The sequence below is a fragment of the Mangifera indica genome, chromosome 18 (genome assembly GCF_011075055.1).
Source record: "Mangifera indica cultivar Alphonso chromosome 18, CATAS_Mindica_2.1, whole genome shotgun sequence".
Taxonomy (NCBI): Eukaryota; Viridiplantae; Streptophyta; class Magnoliopsida; order Sapindales; family Anacardiaceae; genus Mangifera; species Mangifera indica.
Genome location: NC_058154.1, coordinates 4,950,771 through 4,968,402, shown reverse-complemented (window position 1 = coordinate 4,968,402; position 17,632 = coordinate 4,950,771). Strand labels below are relative to the sequence as shown.

General features: G+C 32.2%; 1 protein-coding gene across 1 annotated transcript in view; it reads left to right on the top strand.

Annotated features, from left to right (window-relative positions):
* The window catches only part of LOC123202282 (sufE-like protein 1, chloroplastic/mitochondrial), a 28,810-nt gene that overhangs the window by 9,802 nt on the left and 1,376 nt on the right, over nucleotides 1-17,632 (top strand). The gene's annotated exons all lie outside the window — the stretch shown is intronic.

The following is a 17,632-nucleotide window of genomic DNA, read 5'->3' as shown; positions in this document are numbered from 1 at the left end:
ATTGAATATGGCATGACATTAATAAACACTCCTAAATCTAACATGGCCTTTTCAATTGTAGTGCCACTTATTATGCAACAAATGTAAAACATACCTTGGTCCTTGCATTTTTCTAAAAGACTTTTCTGAATTATGGCTGAAACATTCTCTCTTACCCTTATTTTTTCAAACATTTTGAGACTTTGCTTTCTTTTTACTGTGCACAACTCCTTCAAAAATTTAGCATAACGAGGCATTTGTTTGATTACATCAAAAAGTGGGATATTGACTTTGCACTTTCAAAAAGTTTCATATAAATCCATATTGCATTCATAAATCCGATTATCTGTTAAAGCTTCGAGAAAAAGAGGAACAAGTTTATATTCACTTGAAGAAGAAGATTTACTTGTCATTGCATTCTTGTTTGGAGAATTATTTTCTGTCACTTTTTCATCTTTTTTTCTTCTTGTTGCATTGGTGTAGGTGCTGCCTTAATTGTCATCTCTAACTCTTTTCCACTCCTCAATACTATTGCACTAGCATTCTCCTTTGGGTTCACTATAGTTTAGGATGGCAATTTACTCGAATTTTATGCCTCTAACTGGCTGATTCTAGTAGCCATTTGACTTATTTGATTTTCCAAACTTTGAATGCTAGTTCTTGTCTCTTACTAAATTTCACAATGTTTGTAGCCAAAGTTTTAACAATGTCTTCAAGAGATGTACCTAAATCAAAATTTTGAGCTGGTTATTACTGCCTAGGAATGTAAGACTGTTGGTATGGCTGAAAGTTACTCTAAGGTTGGTTTGCATGTGCATTCCCATAATGAAGATTAGGATGGTCCTTCCAACTTAGGTTATAAGATTTTGAATAACGATTATAATTTCAATGTTGTTGTCCTGAAAAACCATTTACTATATTAGTTTATTCAAATGAGTCCTCTTAAAGTGTTGGGCACATATCAATTGGATGCCCTACAACTAAACAAATTCCACAAACCTTCGTTGCCTCTATTTTTTCTATAACCATTTGACGTACAAAAAAAGTTAGATCATCAAGTCATCTTTCAATAGAAGAGACATTTACCTCATTGACACACTAAGATGAATGGTCTGATTTAATCTCACATTGTTGTGAATTCAACGCTATGTTTGTAATTAAATTTCAGGTTACCTCAGGTGTTTTGTCAATCAACACTTCACCACTAGCTATGTCAATCATATTCCTATCAGTTGATAGGAGTCTCTCATAAAAGTATTGAATAAAGAGTTGATTACTAATTTGGTGATGTGGATAGCTTGCATAGAGTTTTTTAAAATGCTTCCAGTACTCATATAAAGACTCTCCACTATGCTACCTAATACCACAAATTTCCTTCCTAATGCTAGCGGCTCTTGAGGTTGGAAAAAACTTCTCCAAAAATAGCCTCTTCATCTCATGCCAAGTGGCGATGCTTTCAGTGGGTAGGTAATAAAGCCAATCTTACCTATCATTGTTCAAAGAGAATAAGAAGGTGTGCATCTTGATCTGTTCTTCAATCACTCTATTCGGTTTTATGTTTATGCATACTATATAGAATTCTTTTAGTCGTTTATGAGGATCTTCGCCTATAGAGCCATGAAATGTTGGCAAAAGATGGATCAGTCTAGATTTTAATTCAAATGTAGTATTAGCATCTAAATTAGGAAAAGTAATGCAATGAGGTTATTAGTTCATATATGGAGTGGCAAGCTCTCTTAAAGTCTGATTCTCAACCATGTGTTCTTAACCCTTTTGTAGTCTTTTCAATCTCAGGATCAAATTGTAATCAACTTGCTTTGAAGATCGCATAATGAACATACAAACTAAAAACTCCCTGACAACGGTGCCAAAATTTAGCAGTGCTATCGTCTACACCCAAATTAAAATCCTAAATTTCTGCAATAAAAATGTACTAAAGGAAAGTAAGAATCGTTTCCTTAGGGAGTTCCAATTAGTAAGTTGTTAGTTATCTAGCAAAACAATGAAACTGGAGGGATTTCTGAATTAAATACGAATTATAATTAAAAACAGTAAATAAAATTTGGCAAAATAATCTAGAATAAATCAATTTAACAAACCTTGGTCTACGATCACATCCACCGTTGAAACTACAATTGATCATTGACACCTAAGAGCATCAAATTAATTATTCGAATATTTATTGTGATTTTAATTACCTATATTTACTTATGATTAGTTAATCGAAAATATATATTCTAGTTAACACTTATTGATTAGCAACTTAGATACGATCTCAAATTTAATCAAACAATAACATTAAGATTTAGAAAAACCAACGAAACAAGACAACATAAGCACACAACGTTGCATGTAATCTAGTTGAATATTTTTCCTAGGAATTATAGTTCCTAACGCAGTAAAAAATAAATCCTAGTTGCCACTTCGATTAGATGGATTGAACATTTATGGATTCAACACCTAAACTAGCAGTAGATTATATTAATAAATAAACTAATCGCACGCCTTAGTAATCAATCAGTACAATCATAATAAATAATTCAAAAAAATAATCAATACTTGAATAGTTAAGAAGATGCATTAAAGAACGAAAATCTCACAATCTTTGTAGTTCAATGAGTTCAGATCCCTTTAACCAAGAGAAAAGATTCAACCATTGTAAGTCATGCTCAGATCTCCAAACATTAAGATAAGATCAAATAAAATAAAAATGAATAATAATCTCCTCCTAAAAGAAAAATATATATACATATATATCCTCCCCCAAAAATTCTATCTCTTTCTTATATACATCTCTTATCTCATCAGAAAGTATTCCCTTTTTTTCAACTAATAATTACCCCCTTTCTAGGAAGCAAATTTTGACTTTCGTAGAATATCTCAACTGATTCAAAATTTAAATTTTAAAATCTGTTCTTGTTATTATACATGCCCATGCCTAGTCAGCAGCACAAATTTTGTAAGTTTACTCCTATTTTAGTCTTTTTAGCCCAAATTTAGCTCTGAAAATGTTTAAAACTCCTTAAGTGCAAAAGACACATAATTTTATTAGATTGAATTAAATTTTCACATAACAAAAGGGAATTATAAATCAACATAATGACAATTAACAACGTTATCAATGAGGTACCAATCAACGGTACAAGGCCATTATCTGATATATATGAAAGGTGTAACATTGTTATTTTTAAGCCTGCAAAGTTTAGAGAGGCTAAAAAGGATGATGAGTGAATTGAAGTAATGAAAGAAGAGATTAAAATGGTTAAAAAAAAGACACTTAGGAGCTGGTAGGCAAACTTTTACACAAAAAGCCTATAGGTGTTAAATTGCATAACCAAACTTGATGTAAATGGTTCTGTAAACAAATATAATGCTAGTGACACAAAATAAAGCAGTGGCTGAATTCATACCATTCTCATTGGTTCATATTCACATGCTTGAAATTTTGTCTTCAGAGAATGGATGGAAATTTTTTTGCAAAAAGGCATTTGACTCTGACAATTGTTGTCCTCCAAACTTAAAAGGCCTATTAAACAAATCATTGGAAAATGTAGAGGTCTACCTCTAGCAATTGTTATGGTCACTAGGCTTCTCTTAAGAAAGAACAATATTGTTTCTAAATAGAGAAATATACTTGATAATTTAGGGTGAAAACTAAGTAATGATTCCCATCTTAAAGATTGTAACAAAGTTTTGTGTGAAGGTTATTACAATCTCCCTCACCATTTCAAGTCATGTCTTTTATACTTTGGTATGTTTCCAAAAGGCTACGAAATCACATTTGAGAGATTAACTCGCCTCTAGATGGCCAAAGGCTTTGTCCAATGCAACAATGACCTTCTATCTAAGCATGTTGCAAAAGAATATTTGAAAATGCTTATTGATAAAAGTTTGATTCAAGCTTCAAAAAGAAAAGCTTATAGACTTTGTAGAGTTCATGATCTTATGTATGAGATCATTCTCAAAAAGATGGTGGAATGTGATTTTTGTCATTTCTTAAAGGCCAAAGGACTATTTCCCACCCAAAGTATGTTGTTTTCTCAAGTTTCCCCCTGTTAACTACGAAAATCCCATTTACCCATCCGTAAGCGGTTAAAATTAATAGTTTCAAAGGTAAAATCATCATTTTGTTTGTAATATTAAAAATAAACTTAAATTTGATTTCATTTTTCTTCTTAAACCCTAAAAACTAACAAATTTCCCTAACTCAAGTTTCAAAAATAACATTTTCCCCCCTAGGGTTTCTAATTTTTTAGATTCAATTTTCCAACAACATCTCTATCTCTCTGATGACCTCCAGGTGATGTCTCTTTCTCTTTGTCCTAACCTCTTTTTGATGGTTCTACTCGACCTCATTGTAGATGAAAACGAGGTTTTTGTTGACGACGATGTCGAGAAGAACCATTGAAAGGAGGCCACACCAAAGAGGAAAAGACATCACCTAGAGGTCACCAGAGAAGAAGAAACATCATCAAAAAATTGAATATGAAAATTGGAAACCTTAAAGGAAAAATGCTATTTTTGAAAACTTGGGTCGGGGGAAATTATTAGTTTTTAGGGTTTAGGAGGGGAAATGATATAACTAACTGATTTAGTTAATTTTAACTGTCTATAGGTGGGTAAATGGGATTTTCAAAGTTAATGAGGAGAAACTTGAAAAAACAACATACTTTGGGTAGGAATTAATCCTTTGGAATCACTCTAGTAAAACTCGACATATTTCAATAGAAAAAAGTACATATGAAGCTCTAGAAAGTATGAACAATTCAAAAATCTATTTCATTTTTCTTTTCAATGTAGGCAAATTGCCTGAGTCTTTCATGGCTACACTTTTTTTCTGATTTCAAGCTTATAAAGGTACTTGCTTTTGAAAATGCCCCAATAGATTTTCTTCCTAATGGGGTAGGAAAGCTTTTTCATTTGCATTATTTAAGTTTGAAAAGTACAAATGTGAAAGAACTTCCCAAGTCTATAGGTATGCTTCTTAACATAGAGACTTTGAATTTGAAGTGGACTCCTATGTTTGAGTTTTCAGTTGAGGTCAAGAATTTGAAAAAATTGTGTTGTCTAATATTTCAATGGTTGTACTATAAAGGTCTTTATAAGGAGACTATGAAAATACAAAAAGGCTTTGAGGTTTTAATAGAGTTATAGATACTACTTGGAGTGCTTATTAATTTTGAAGTACTTCATAAGCTTAGAATGCCAATGCAGTTGAGAAAGTTGGGCATTCAACTTGCATATAGAAATATCAAGGATTTGTTTGCTACTAATGTCTTTCAAGGTCACTTGAAACTTTAAGTTCAAAGTTTTGGTGAGTTCAAGCAAGAATCAAGTTATCCTTTCAAGTGAATAATTTGGCCAAGTGAGAAAGTAGTTACAAACAATCATGCAAACAAAACAATATAATAACCAAGATAACTCCAAGGCCTAAAGGACAACTCCACTGGCCAAGGATGATGCATCACCAATTTCAGTCATAAGAGATTAGCTAAAGGAAAGTTGTGCTCAAGAGCACAATGCATATAATTTCATTTAACAAAAGTTCGCTTTTTACATGTGCTAATTAAGCCTTTATATAGACTTCAAAAAACAATAAAATAAGCAAGTTTTGAATTCAAAATATATTAAACTAATGAGCCTTGAAATCCTATCCAAGATAAACATTAGTTTATGTGTTATGCCAAAAGGGGAAAAGGGACAAGTTGCCCTCTACCTTGTCATTCCTTGCATTGTCGAATTGAGTAAATCTTGAGCTTGTCACTTGTTTCTTTATCTCCTTTCTTTTGGCTTCCTTTGACCTTGCAATTCCTATGATGACTAACATGCTACTAATAAAGTTCAATTACATAAAGCACAAACTAATAAAGTTCAATTACATAAAGCACAAATTAACTAATACACAATTAATTAAGCAACAATCAATTAAGATAAACAACTCCATTGGGTTTGGATATTAGTCTTGGATCCAAGTGAGCTTAGGCTTGGGCTTGGTTGCAAGGTCTTAGCCAAATCTTCATCAGCTATTATTGAGAATATGTAAAACCTTGAACGATTGAGTGAATTAATGTTGAATAGTGGAAAAGAGATTTCTGATCTAGAATATATAGTATCTCCTCCTTAATGTCTTCAACGGTTGGACTTGTGTTTTAAAATCAAGAGGCTACTAATGTGGATTTCTAAATTTGAAAATCTAATCAGATTAGAATTGAACTTGGTTGGATCAATCAATGATTCCATAAGAGTACTTCAAGCTCTACCTAATTTGTTGGTGTTTCTTCTCTTTGTAAGAGACTATGATGAAAAATTGTATTTAAAAGAAGGTTGGTTCCCAAAAATCCAATAGTTTGTATCTCTATCACTACAGAGAGTTGAAATGGATGGTGATACAAAAAGGTGCAATGGCTAGTTTTATAGAGCTGTGGATTGGACCATGCCCATTGTTAAAGGAGATTCCAACTAGAATTGGGCATCTCAAAAACCTAAAGAAACTTATGTTTCATCTGATGTTGAAGAAGGTTTATTGCATAATTAAAAATGACAACTAGGAGAAGCTCAATAATTAAAAATGACAACTAGGAGAAGCTCAATAGTCACATTCCACAAATACGTGCTAGTTATGAACACTCACCTTTGGGATATAGTACTTTTGATAATTTCACAAGTACATATTTGTGTTCTCTTTCAGCCGAAGATTTTGAAAAGCTTCTTGGAGTTATTGGGTACAAGTATTCCTAAATGAATAAGTCAGTCTCCTCAAATTAAATAAATCATTTCTCTAAAATTAACTTCTCTAGTATTAAAATACTTAATGACAGATGTGATGTGATTATTAGCTATGATATGTTATAATTGTACATGTCAAAATATTGAACATGGAAATTTTCAAATTTAATCCAAGTTTTTAAAAGTTATTTAAAACTCTACATCAAGTCTAAAAAAAATTTATAATGAATCCTTTCTTTGTTTAGGTTATGCAATCCAAATTTCATATTCTAATTATTTTCAAAAATAAATTCTAAAATTCATAAAGAAGACAATCCTCCATGTTGATTTCAAAATATGTGACAGCATGTACATGTTTTCAAAATTTCCTAGTCTAGGATTACTTATCAATGAATTATACAATCTTTTTTTAAGATGGTTTGTCTTTTATTCTTTTATAAATAAGTGTTGTTTTATGTTATTAGTATACTAGCTGATTGTGGATCCATTTATTTAATTGTGAACCACGTATATACTATGTCTTTAATTGATTGCTAATTGTCATTAATTTTCTTTTGTGTAAGTGGGTAAGTCAATTAAAAGTCTTGAGTGAGTTAATTAATTTTATAACAATTCTAACCTCAAGAATTTATTATTACCTCAAAAATATAAATTTAACTCCAAAGTCTTGCAAAATAATAATCAAAATATATAATGCTTAAATTTTTGTGTAAGTGTTGCTTTATATTGTTTATTACCAATTAAAATAAATAGTATGATTTTGGTTGTTAATGAAACTATAATGAAAATTGTGTTTGCTTCTTTCATTGATTTTTCCCTTGAGCTTGTATGTTTTTATTAAATGTTGAGAATTTTTTTTTTGTTTGATTGAGTGTTAAACTGGATTTGTTCGCTTAATTGAATGTTTGATTAAGGTTATTGAAGGTAGCAACAAATGGTGGTGGAGTTGGTGATGGAGCATAAATTGCAGATGTGGAAACGGTTGCTCCTACAACCCTTGCAAATGTGGGAACTGAAATGCACCTAGATAAGGCAACTATTGTTTATGTTATGTTATGCTAAAATAGGAAACCTCATGTCTTTAAATTAAACTCTTCAATGAAAAAAACATCGATCCTACACTGTAAAAAAGATTGCCACATTATTTTAATATTGTTGTAAGGGTATTTTAATCTTTTTTTCATGTTTATATTCTAAATTTTAGAGAAATTTATTTACAAAATATAGCGGAAGGTGGCAATTTGTTGTTTTTCCATTGAGAATCTGTCATTCAAGCAAAAAATGTGTGAGAACCTGTCATTCTGAGATTGGCCGGTTACTGGAAGAATATATGCATCACTAGTATTTTAGTGAGACCTTCTCTTGATATAAGCCAGGAGCTTAGAATTCGGGATTTGCTAATCCTTTTAGAGTAATTATCCCCATGTGTCTGATACATGAATGATTGGTACTTGTTGCCTTGCCCAAGAGTCTCTTCATTATTATGAACATCAACCTCCTATTCTTGTCTTTCATAGAGGATTGGTGATAAGATCAATTTCGGTAATGGTTCAAAAACTTGCCAAAAATGATCTTCTTTTGCAATATTCTTCCCGTGAAGATGATTTTTGTTGAAAAGGCGTTGTTTCTCCATAAAGCACACATCCAAACTTAAATGAATTTTCTTTGTAACAGGATTAAAAACACTTAAGCCTTCTTTTATTTGGAGCATGCCCAGTGAAAACACAATTTTCAGCTTTAGTATCTATGACTCTTGCAAATATTAGAGACATTGGAAATTGGTTAAAACTAGAGTTTAATAATGTTGAACAGCTGAAGATTGCTCATTGTCAAGAACTTGGTTGCTTTTTTAACGTTCGGAACTCCCATAGATCATCCGATAATTATAATACCTTTTCCTAGCCAAATTCTTGAAGATGTTTGCAGCTTTCTCTTCTGAACTTTTTGTCTTCCATAACTCGTTCAGCAAGCCTATCTTGTCCTCTATCTTCTCTTGAATGCTCTCAGTTTGCGGCTTCTAAGACACCACAACCCATGTCAAAATATCGAAATGTCGAGATACCTTAGAAGACATATAAGTCTGCGGTGCTTTTGAATAGGCCAGTGTCTGCGATTGAAAAATTACAATTCTCTATCATCCTTGCCTAAGAGAATACAACTTCTTGAAAGATTGCGAATTGGAGGATGCCCCTATCTAAGATTCATAGTAAAAGACAGGCTACCTTTGTCTCTACAACGGCTTGTGATAAAAACCATAACACACATAACATCTGGTGCTCCAATGGACGGCCATTTCAGGCTGGGAAACTTATATTTTACTAGGGGGACGAAAACAAGCAGCCTCCAAAAGCCCAAATATTCATCCCAAGTAAAAACCAAGATGAATCAAGTAGATGTTATACCCGAAAAAGGCAATAATGCTGAAAACAAAGTAAAATAATCCACATAAGCTGCCAAGGAATATGTAAGTGTGGAAAAACATAGAAGACTTGGAATAAAAAAGGTGAAGCTCATTATGACCTCGTTGTACCCATAATATTGCCATGCTATTTTCCAAGAGCAGGCTACTCTGTTTTCTCTGTAATCACTTCTACTCACTTAACATTGTCCCTCTAGGACCAAAGAGCTTCTAAAGTTGTACCACAACAATATATAACTATTATGAGATGAAGTTGGAAAAAAAATGTAAAACCAAAGCAAGTTAATAAGAGAAGGCCAGTTGAATTATGCTTAAACATCTAGATTTACTTTTGTCTCGAACAAAGACAAGAATCGGTTCATAAGAATGCTAATAACTCAGATGGTCAAATATTAAAAACATGAATGTGTGGGACAATTTGCTTACATTAGGAAAGGTAACTTCTATGCCTTCGCAATCACAACCTCCTTCAAGTAAAGAAAAATCTAGTGCCTTATCAATCACATAAAGTCTCTTTTAGTATATATTTAAATTCATACACATAAAGGTATTTAATGGTTACACTTCAAAGTTCACAAATTTACCTTTTAGACGCCTCATTTCAAAGAGAACTTATAAAATTACCCAGTATTCATACACAAGGAAAACTTCGAAGACAGAAAATACATACAGAGCAGAATAATTTCATAGAGAAGGAGAAGATTCAGAATACCAAAATTCACATAATTTTCCATCCTCCCCAAAAGTTTCTTTTTAAACATAAAATATAGATTACTACTAATTTGTCCATGTCAGCATGGATACAATTACTTTATTCTAATAAAATTCAAACAATTTCCTATGATTTTTGTCTTCCTGCCAAAACAATGACATTCTTGATATCTTACAAAGGCCACGTTTTAACCAAATGATCGTTGGTGTGCCACAATGTCATTCAACTTAAAAATGATTCTAATTTGCAACAATACCCTCATCTTCGACTACCTTGTCCTCAAGGGAAAAGGTCAGGAACCCTGTCCTCATGTCATCTGCAAACTCCCATGACACTTCAAATTCAAAGAGGTCCTTCCAAGAAATCAAGACTTGAGCAATGGCAGCATCCCTTCATTTGACCATACAATGATCCAAGACAACTTGTGGAACTCTACTGGTGATCAAGCTAAATCTAGGAAGGAACGACGATGCCTAAACTAGAGCATGCATATGCTTCAATAGTGATATTTGAAAAACACTGTGGATGTCTGTGTTTGGCAACAACTGGAGTTGATACATAACAACCCCTACTGTCTTTGTGATCTAAAAGGGACCAAAATACCGAGCTTGCAATTTCACATTCCCTTGGTGCATTGTGCTCTATTTATAAGGTTGCAACTTAAGGTAAACCCAATCTCCAACTTGAAACTTCCTCTCTGACCTTCGTTTATCTACTAACACCTTCATTCTCATTTGTGCTTTGCTAAGGTGTCATTTCAACAGCTAGATGTTCTCTTCTTTAAAGCGTAAGAAAACATCAACCGACTTAATTATAGTATCATTTGGGAAGTATGGAACATGAATTAGTGAAGGGTAACCATACAATACTTTGAAATGAGTCATCTGTATGCTAGAGTGGTATGAAATGTTTAACCAACACTCTACTAGAGTCAGCCATTTTACCCAAGTATTTGGTAATTCCCTTGCCATGCACCCGAGTCAATTTTCTAGACATCGATTAACTACCTTCATTTAGTCATCCATCTGCGGATGGTAGGCCATAGATAGTTACAATCCAACTCCTTTTAGCATGAATACCTCCCTCCAAAATTGACTTATAAAAATCGTTCCTCGATCGCTTGTAATAGTATTCGACATGCCATGTAGTTTATACACATTGTCTAGGAAAAATTGAACAACATGCACCATTGTAAATGAGCATTGTAGAGCCATGAAATGAGCATATTTAGTGAACCAATCCATGACCATAAAGACGCACGATTTTCCTCGAGATTTTGGCAAGCGTTCAATGAAATCCATGGTGATATCAGTAAAGACTCCTGATGGCACTAGTAAAGGATGTAGTAATCTAGGATTAATTATGTTTTCACTCTTGAACCTTTGACAAATTGAACAAGTTCTAATGAAATTTCTAACATCTTTCCAAAGACCTCCCCAATACACAATCAATGTTAGTTACTTGGCTATCACACTCAGTCTTGAGTGACCTCTAAGAGCTGAGCAATGAAACAAAGCTATACGTTCATTTCGCAAGTTCATGTTTTTACCCACCATTAATGCCTTTTCTCCTTAATTTATCTTGGTGCCATGAAAAACTTTCATAAGCATGAGGGTCTTTTTTTTTGCTACAATTATAGTCTTCAAGTACTCATCGTGTCCCCAAGATGCTTCCACTTTTTGTAACAATTCAAAGGGCAAAATATTGGTAGTTAAGAAATTAACCTCTACTCTCAATATTCTAGACAAAGCATCTGTAACTACATTCTCTTTTCCTTCTTATAGATGATATCATAGTCATACTGTATGAGTTTAGCAATTATGCTTATTGTGGAGGAGTAGTAATTCTCTACTCTAAAAGATGCTTTAGACTTTGGTGACCAGTTTTCATGGTGAAGTGATGATTCACTAGGTAGAACTCCCATTTTTTTTATTGTAAATAATATAACCAACATCTGGTTTTGAAACTCTAATAACAACTGATTCTTTCGAGAAAGGGACTTGCTTATTTAGGCAATGTGGTGCCCTTTTTGCATGTCTTCCCCACTTGCATAAGTTTCTATTAGGAATTCTTTAGAGAAATTTGGAAAGGTCAGGATTGGTGTAGATGTCATGGCAACTTTAAGTTTTTCAAAAGCTTCTTGAGCATCACTATTCCATTGGAAAGAATTTTGTTTTAGCTGTTCAATTAAGGGTTTTACAATTTGTCCATAATTTTTTATAAATCTTCTATAATATCTAGTCAAGCTTAAAAATCCTTTTAATTGTTTAATGCTTCTAGGGATTGGCAAACTCTTCACAACTTTAATCTTTTCAAAATTAGTCATCACTCCTTCAACTGAAATTACATGGCCTAAGGATGTTATTTTTGTGGACCCAAAGTTACACTTACTTTTTTTAGCAAAAAGTTTATTGTCCCTTAAAAGCTATAACACTTGTTAGAGATGTTGTAGGTGCTCTTCTCTACAATAAAGATGTCATCAAAGAAAACTAGCACATACTTCTTTAATTGATGCTTGAAAATAGAGTTCATACGGTTTTGAAAGGTGGAAGGAGCATTCGTAAGCCCAAAGGGCATTACCACAAATTCGTAGTGGCCTTCATATGTCTAGAAAGTTATCTTATTGATTGAAGATGCATCCATTCTTATTTGCCAACATCCAGATTTAAGGTCTATCTTAGAGATAACCTTAGTTCCTCTTAGCTCATCTAATAGTTCCTCAATAATCGAAATTGGGCACTTATTTTTTTATAGTATTATTGTTTTATGCTCCTACAATTGATACATAATCTCCAAGAGCCATCTTTCTTCTTGACAAGTACAATAGGACTAGAGTATGGACTACTACTTAGCCTTATCACCCTCATTTCTAACATCTCCTTTACCATACCCTTAATCTAATTTTTTTTAAGGTTGCTATATTTGTAAGGTTTGAGGTTAACTGACTGAGTACCTTCCTTGAGCATAATTTTATGATCATGAATTCTTGATAATGGGAATGCAGTCTGTTCTGCAAATACATCAACAAATTGTTATAGAAGGATCTTTAACTCCTTCCATTCTCCTCCTTATGTCTTCTCAATTGCCTACATTGATTTTATACCTTCAAAAGGCAATACTAGTTGTATTAATGCTATTTTATTATCCCTTCCCAATAATTTCCTTAGTTTGTTATTATTTATGACAACCAAGTTTTTATCATTAGCTTTCTCTAAAACAACTTTGTCTCCCTCCTTGTATGAATTCCATTCGAAGATCCTTAAAATTCCAAAAAATATCCCTTAATGTTATCAGCCATTGTGTTACTATTATCAAATCATAATTCTCTAGTGGTAATATATATGCATATATTTGGAAATCCTGCATCTATATCCTTCATACAAAACCTTCACACATCTGATTGCATTGTAACTCTTACCCCTTTGCTACCCTCACTTTGGCTTCCTCAACACTTCTAAAAACACAACCCAACTTAGATATAGTCTTCTCACTCAAAATATTATTGGTACTTTCGGAGTCTACTAGTATAATGATAGGTCTCCTACCATGTACTTCTTACAGCTTCATCACCTTAGGTCCTAATAGTCTATTAAGTGCATTCAAAGAAATTTGCATGAGACTTGGGTTTTTTTCCTCATCTCCTATCTTAGTGTCTATTAACAACTCATCATCATCTCTTGTATCTACTTGTAATTACAGTGTATATAACTACTTCTTTTTACATTTATACTTAAAGGCATACTTCTTGTTGCACTAAAAACACAGGCCCTTAGCCCTTTTTTCATCTATTTCTTTACTGGATAAGGCTTTATTACTTCTAGGGACATTGTTTGGTTGTAATTTGGGTAAGTTTGGTGTTGGAAAAATTCCTATATGGTTGGATGTCTAAAGGTTGATTTTTGTAGAGGGAGTAGAAGTTGAATGAGGGTTATTGGTAGGTCTGTAGGGAGGTCCAGGTATGAAGTTCTAGTAGGTGGTTTAAGTTGGTCTTTCATAGTGGCTATGGTAATTTCTTGTAATTTGGCTAAAGAATAGGCTTTTGCTAATGTTTTGGGTTTAAACATTCTCACAGGCATTTGGAAAACATCTTCTAAATTAGATAAGAAAAAGCTGAGAGCCTGATCCTCTTGGATTTCAACTTTCAGATAAAGTTTAACAAATGCATCTAGATGGATTATAAAGAGCCTACCTGTTTGAGATTTCTCAAGTCTGAGAGAAGATTGTCAAAGGCATGGGTTTCAAATCTAACCCTCATAAATTGCATATACTTTTCCTGCTATACAGGTTGAGTTCCTCTGTTCTTTATAAAGCCTTGATGTCATTATAGAGTCTTTCCATCCAAATTCAAGGTTGTTATCTTGACCTAATTCTCCTTAGCGATGTCATCTACTTCAAAGAAATATTTGGCTCGAAAGAGCTAGTTGTCAAATTCCTCTCCATTGAACTTTGGAAACTCCAGTTTAGTTTATCGCTCTTAGGAAAGCTTTATTGACAAAGCATCAATTTCATCCTCAGTTATTGCAAATTTGAATCATTTTTAGGTTGAACAATATCGTGGCATACCAATGGTCATTTGGTTGAAGTGCAACTTTTGGAAGATATCAGGAGCATCATCGTTTTGGAGGTGAGAAGACATAAATCATAAAAAGTTTTTTGAATTTTTTTCGAATAAAGTAATTGTATCCATGCTGACATGGACAAGTTAGTAGTAATCTATATTTTATGTTTAAAAGGAAACTTTTGGGAAAAATGGAAAATTACGTGAATTTTGGTATTATGAATCTTCTCTTTCTCTGTGAAATTATTATACACTCTATATTTTCTCTTTTCAAAGTTTTTTTTTTTGGTGCAATTCTCCCACCAAATTGCATCAATTGGTATCAGAGCATCAAACTTGCAATGCCAGAAGGCACCAAAAATTAGGAGGTAAGGTAGGAGCTTATGCAATTGATATAGGAATTAGAGGTTCGACAACAGAAGATATTCAAAGAGTAGATCAAAGAATCCATGGAAGAGATCAAAGGGTTGATCGGAGGGTTAAGTATGCAACAACAACACTATAATGTCAGTACAATAATCAAATGAACAATCAAAGAAAAGGATAGGAAATGACTTCTTGGTACTTCACAAAGCATTATTGTAGAAATTTTAAACCATATAGGAATTCTGCTTTTTTATTTTAAAGGAAACATGTATCTATGGAAAATGCACCTACATTGTTTTAATAGTATGCAAATTATAAATCTAGGGCCATTACCTGATATAATTATAATTTTTACTCCATAAGTGAGGTTACCAAAAAGACATCGTTCGCTAGATGTTACTTTCCAAAAGTAGTAGATGTAACGAAAATCCTGAAAAAGAAAAATTAAGGAGACATTTTATAGAAGGCAATGATCTGCAAAACTTAGTATGCAAGTCTAATAAGAGGAAAAGGAATAAGTGTTGCCTATGGCTCGCACGTGCACGAGTCAATCAAGTAATATAAAAAGATATCGATCCCAAAAGGATTAGCTATTAGTACTAGTTCGTTTTGTAATTTGAATTAGCTAGAGAAACCAAATATTTAATCTAGAAAAACAAATAAAAAAGCAGCAATTAAATTAAAATCAATGGAGAAATTGATTAAAAAAAAAAATTAAAGGATTAATTATCAAGTAAACTTATCTAGGATTTAAGATTTCACTATGAATTATTTGTAATTGCTAACAAGTCAGATCTAAAGAAATGAATTTATGAGAACTTGATGGATAATCATCCTAAATTACTTAATTCTTCTTTCGAAGTTGATTAAACGTGTAAAGATTAAAAAATTACCTACTTTCATGGTCAAGTATTAATCAAAACTAATTAAAAACCTCTATGATGATCACAAAATTTATAAGGAACCTAAATCTATTTCTAAAGAAAAATTTTAGGTTTAGAAATTGCATGAACTAATTCATTCTCTATCTTTCAATGGTATAAAATCAGTCTACAAACAAACTAGATGTTGGGCCTAAAACATCAAGCAAGAAATAAGCTCATAATCACTAAATCAAAGTTTCAACGTTAAATTAAATTAAAACTAGTCAGCAATCACAAAGATCCATAGATCTATCATAAACCCTAGGTGGAAAATTTAGCCACTCATAGCCATCATAATAAACCCACAAAAATTAATAAAAGAATGATTCATCATGTTCAAAACAAATGAGAAACAACTATCAAAAAGAAAAAGTTCAGAGAAAACTCTTAGGTCTTCAAGCTTGATAAGCTAGATCCTCTCTAACTGGATCCTTGAGCTTGAATCTTGAATGTTCCTCTTAGATCTTATGGTTTTTCTTTGAAATTTTTTTATTTTTGGTGCCATATTCGGTCCTCTCTTCTCCCTTGTAAAAAGATGTATTCTTTTCTTTCTATATTACCAATCAACTCTGCCTAAATTTGTTCCCTATGTTTTTTTTTTTTAATTTGCATCATCAATTATGGCCACAATTGATTTTTGCATCACTTTTAACAATTCATGCCCTTTTCTCGTTCCGATCCTTTAATTCTTGTCTCGATCAAGCTCAAACCTAACCAAATCACCTAAAAATATTATTTAAAATGTCAAATAAGATTAAACCTTAAAAGAGAACTAAAACTAAGAAAATTAATCAAAACAAATCAAAATTTACGTAAAATGAACTAAATAAAAGCTATAAATGTGTGTATAAAATACACATGTCAAACTCCCCCAAACTTAAAATTTTGCTTGTCCCTAAGCAAATAAAGACAATAGAGAAACAAAGGAAAGAGCTATTGAAATGGTATGAACAAGATGGTAGAAATTTTGAATTAATCTTATGCAGTCAAAAGCAAAAATTAAATGCTCAAAATGCTCAATCTTAGATCCAAAGTAAATAATAATCACAAAGGTCAAACTGAGAATGCGCACAACAATCAATCATAAACAAGACCATTGCACTTAAATCAGCATATACATACTTAGCAATCTTCATGGTCTTTAATTGAAATCAACTAAGACTCATAGGCAAAATCAAACAACTTATCTCCACTAATGAAGATGCAACACATTTCAAAAAGATCAATAGGTCTTTATTTAGGTTGTAACGTGGTTAGGGGTATGAGTTAAAGAAAAAAAAGGATAAAAGGATGAGGGAATTATCAAATGAACATGAGAATATTATTAGTGAGGCAAGTAGAGATTTACATGGTTACAAAATAGAAATTAAGGGAGAAATATGAATGTAAATTACATTAATAATTTGTACACAATTTTTTTTCTTTTCCTTCTTTTTTTATATATTTTTCCTTCATTTTGTTCTCTTTTTTTTTCCTCATATATATTTTTTCTAAATTTTTTATTATTTATTTTTTTCTAATATTACTTTTTTTTAACATGTATAAATACATATATTTCTTTCAAAGATCCCCCAAACTTATTTTTTTACAAATAAAAGGGGTAAATGTAACAATAATACTTTCATTTCTTTCCTTTTCTTCATTCTCCCATTTTCAATTGATAAAAAATCTCATGTAAATCCACTCAATTCACCAACAATATAACTCATGTAAAGGGTATGGTTAATATATATATTGACTAGGTGGGTCAATGTGGGTTAAAACAAAGAAAATATTATAGTGATAATTGAAATATGAAATAAATAGTGCAATGGGTTGACTAGGGATTAAAAATATGTTCAAGGGTTAGTGGGAAATGGGTCATTTAGGTTAAAATAAATAAAAGAAATGTCGAAATCATATCCTCTATTAATGCATGCAATGTTTTATTTCGTCTCAAAAGATTAAGT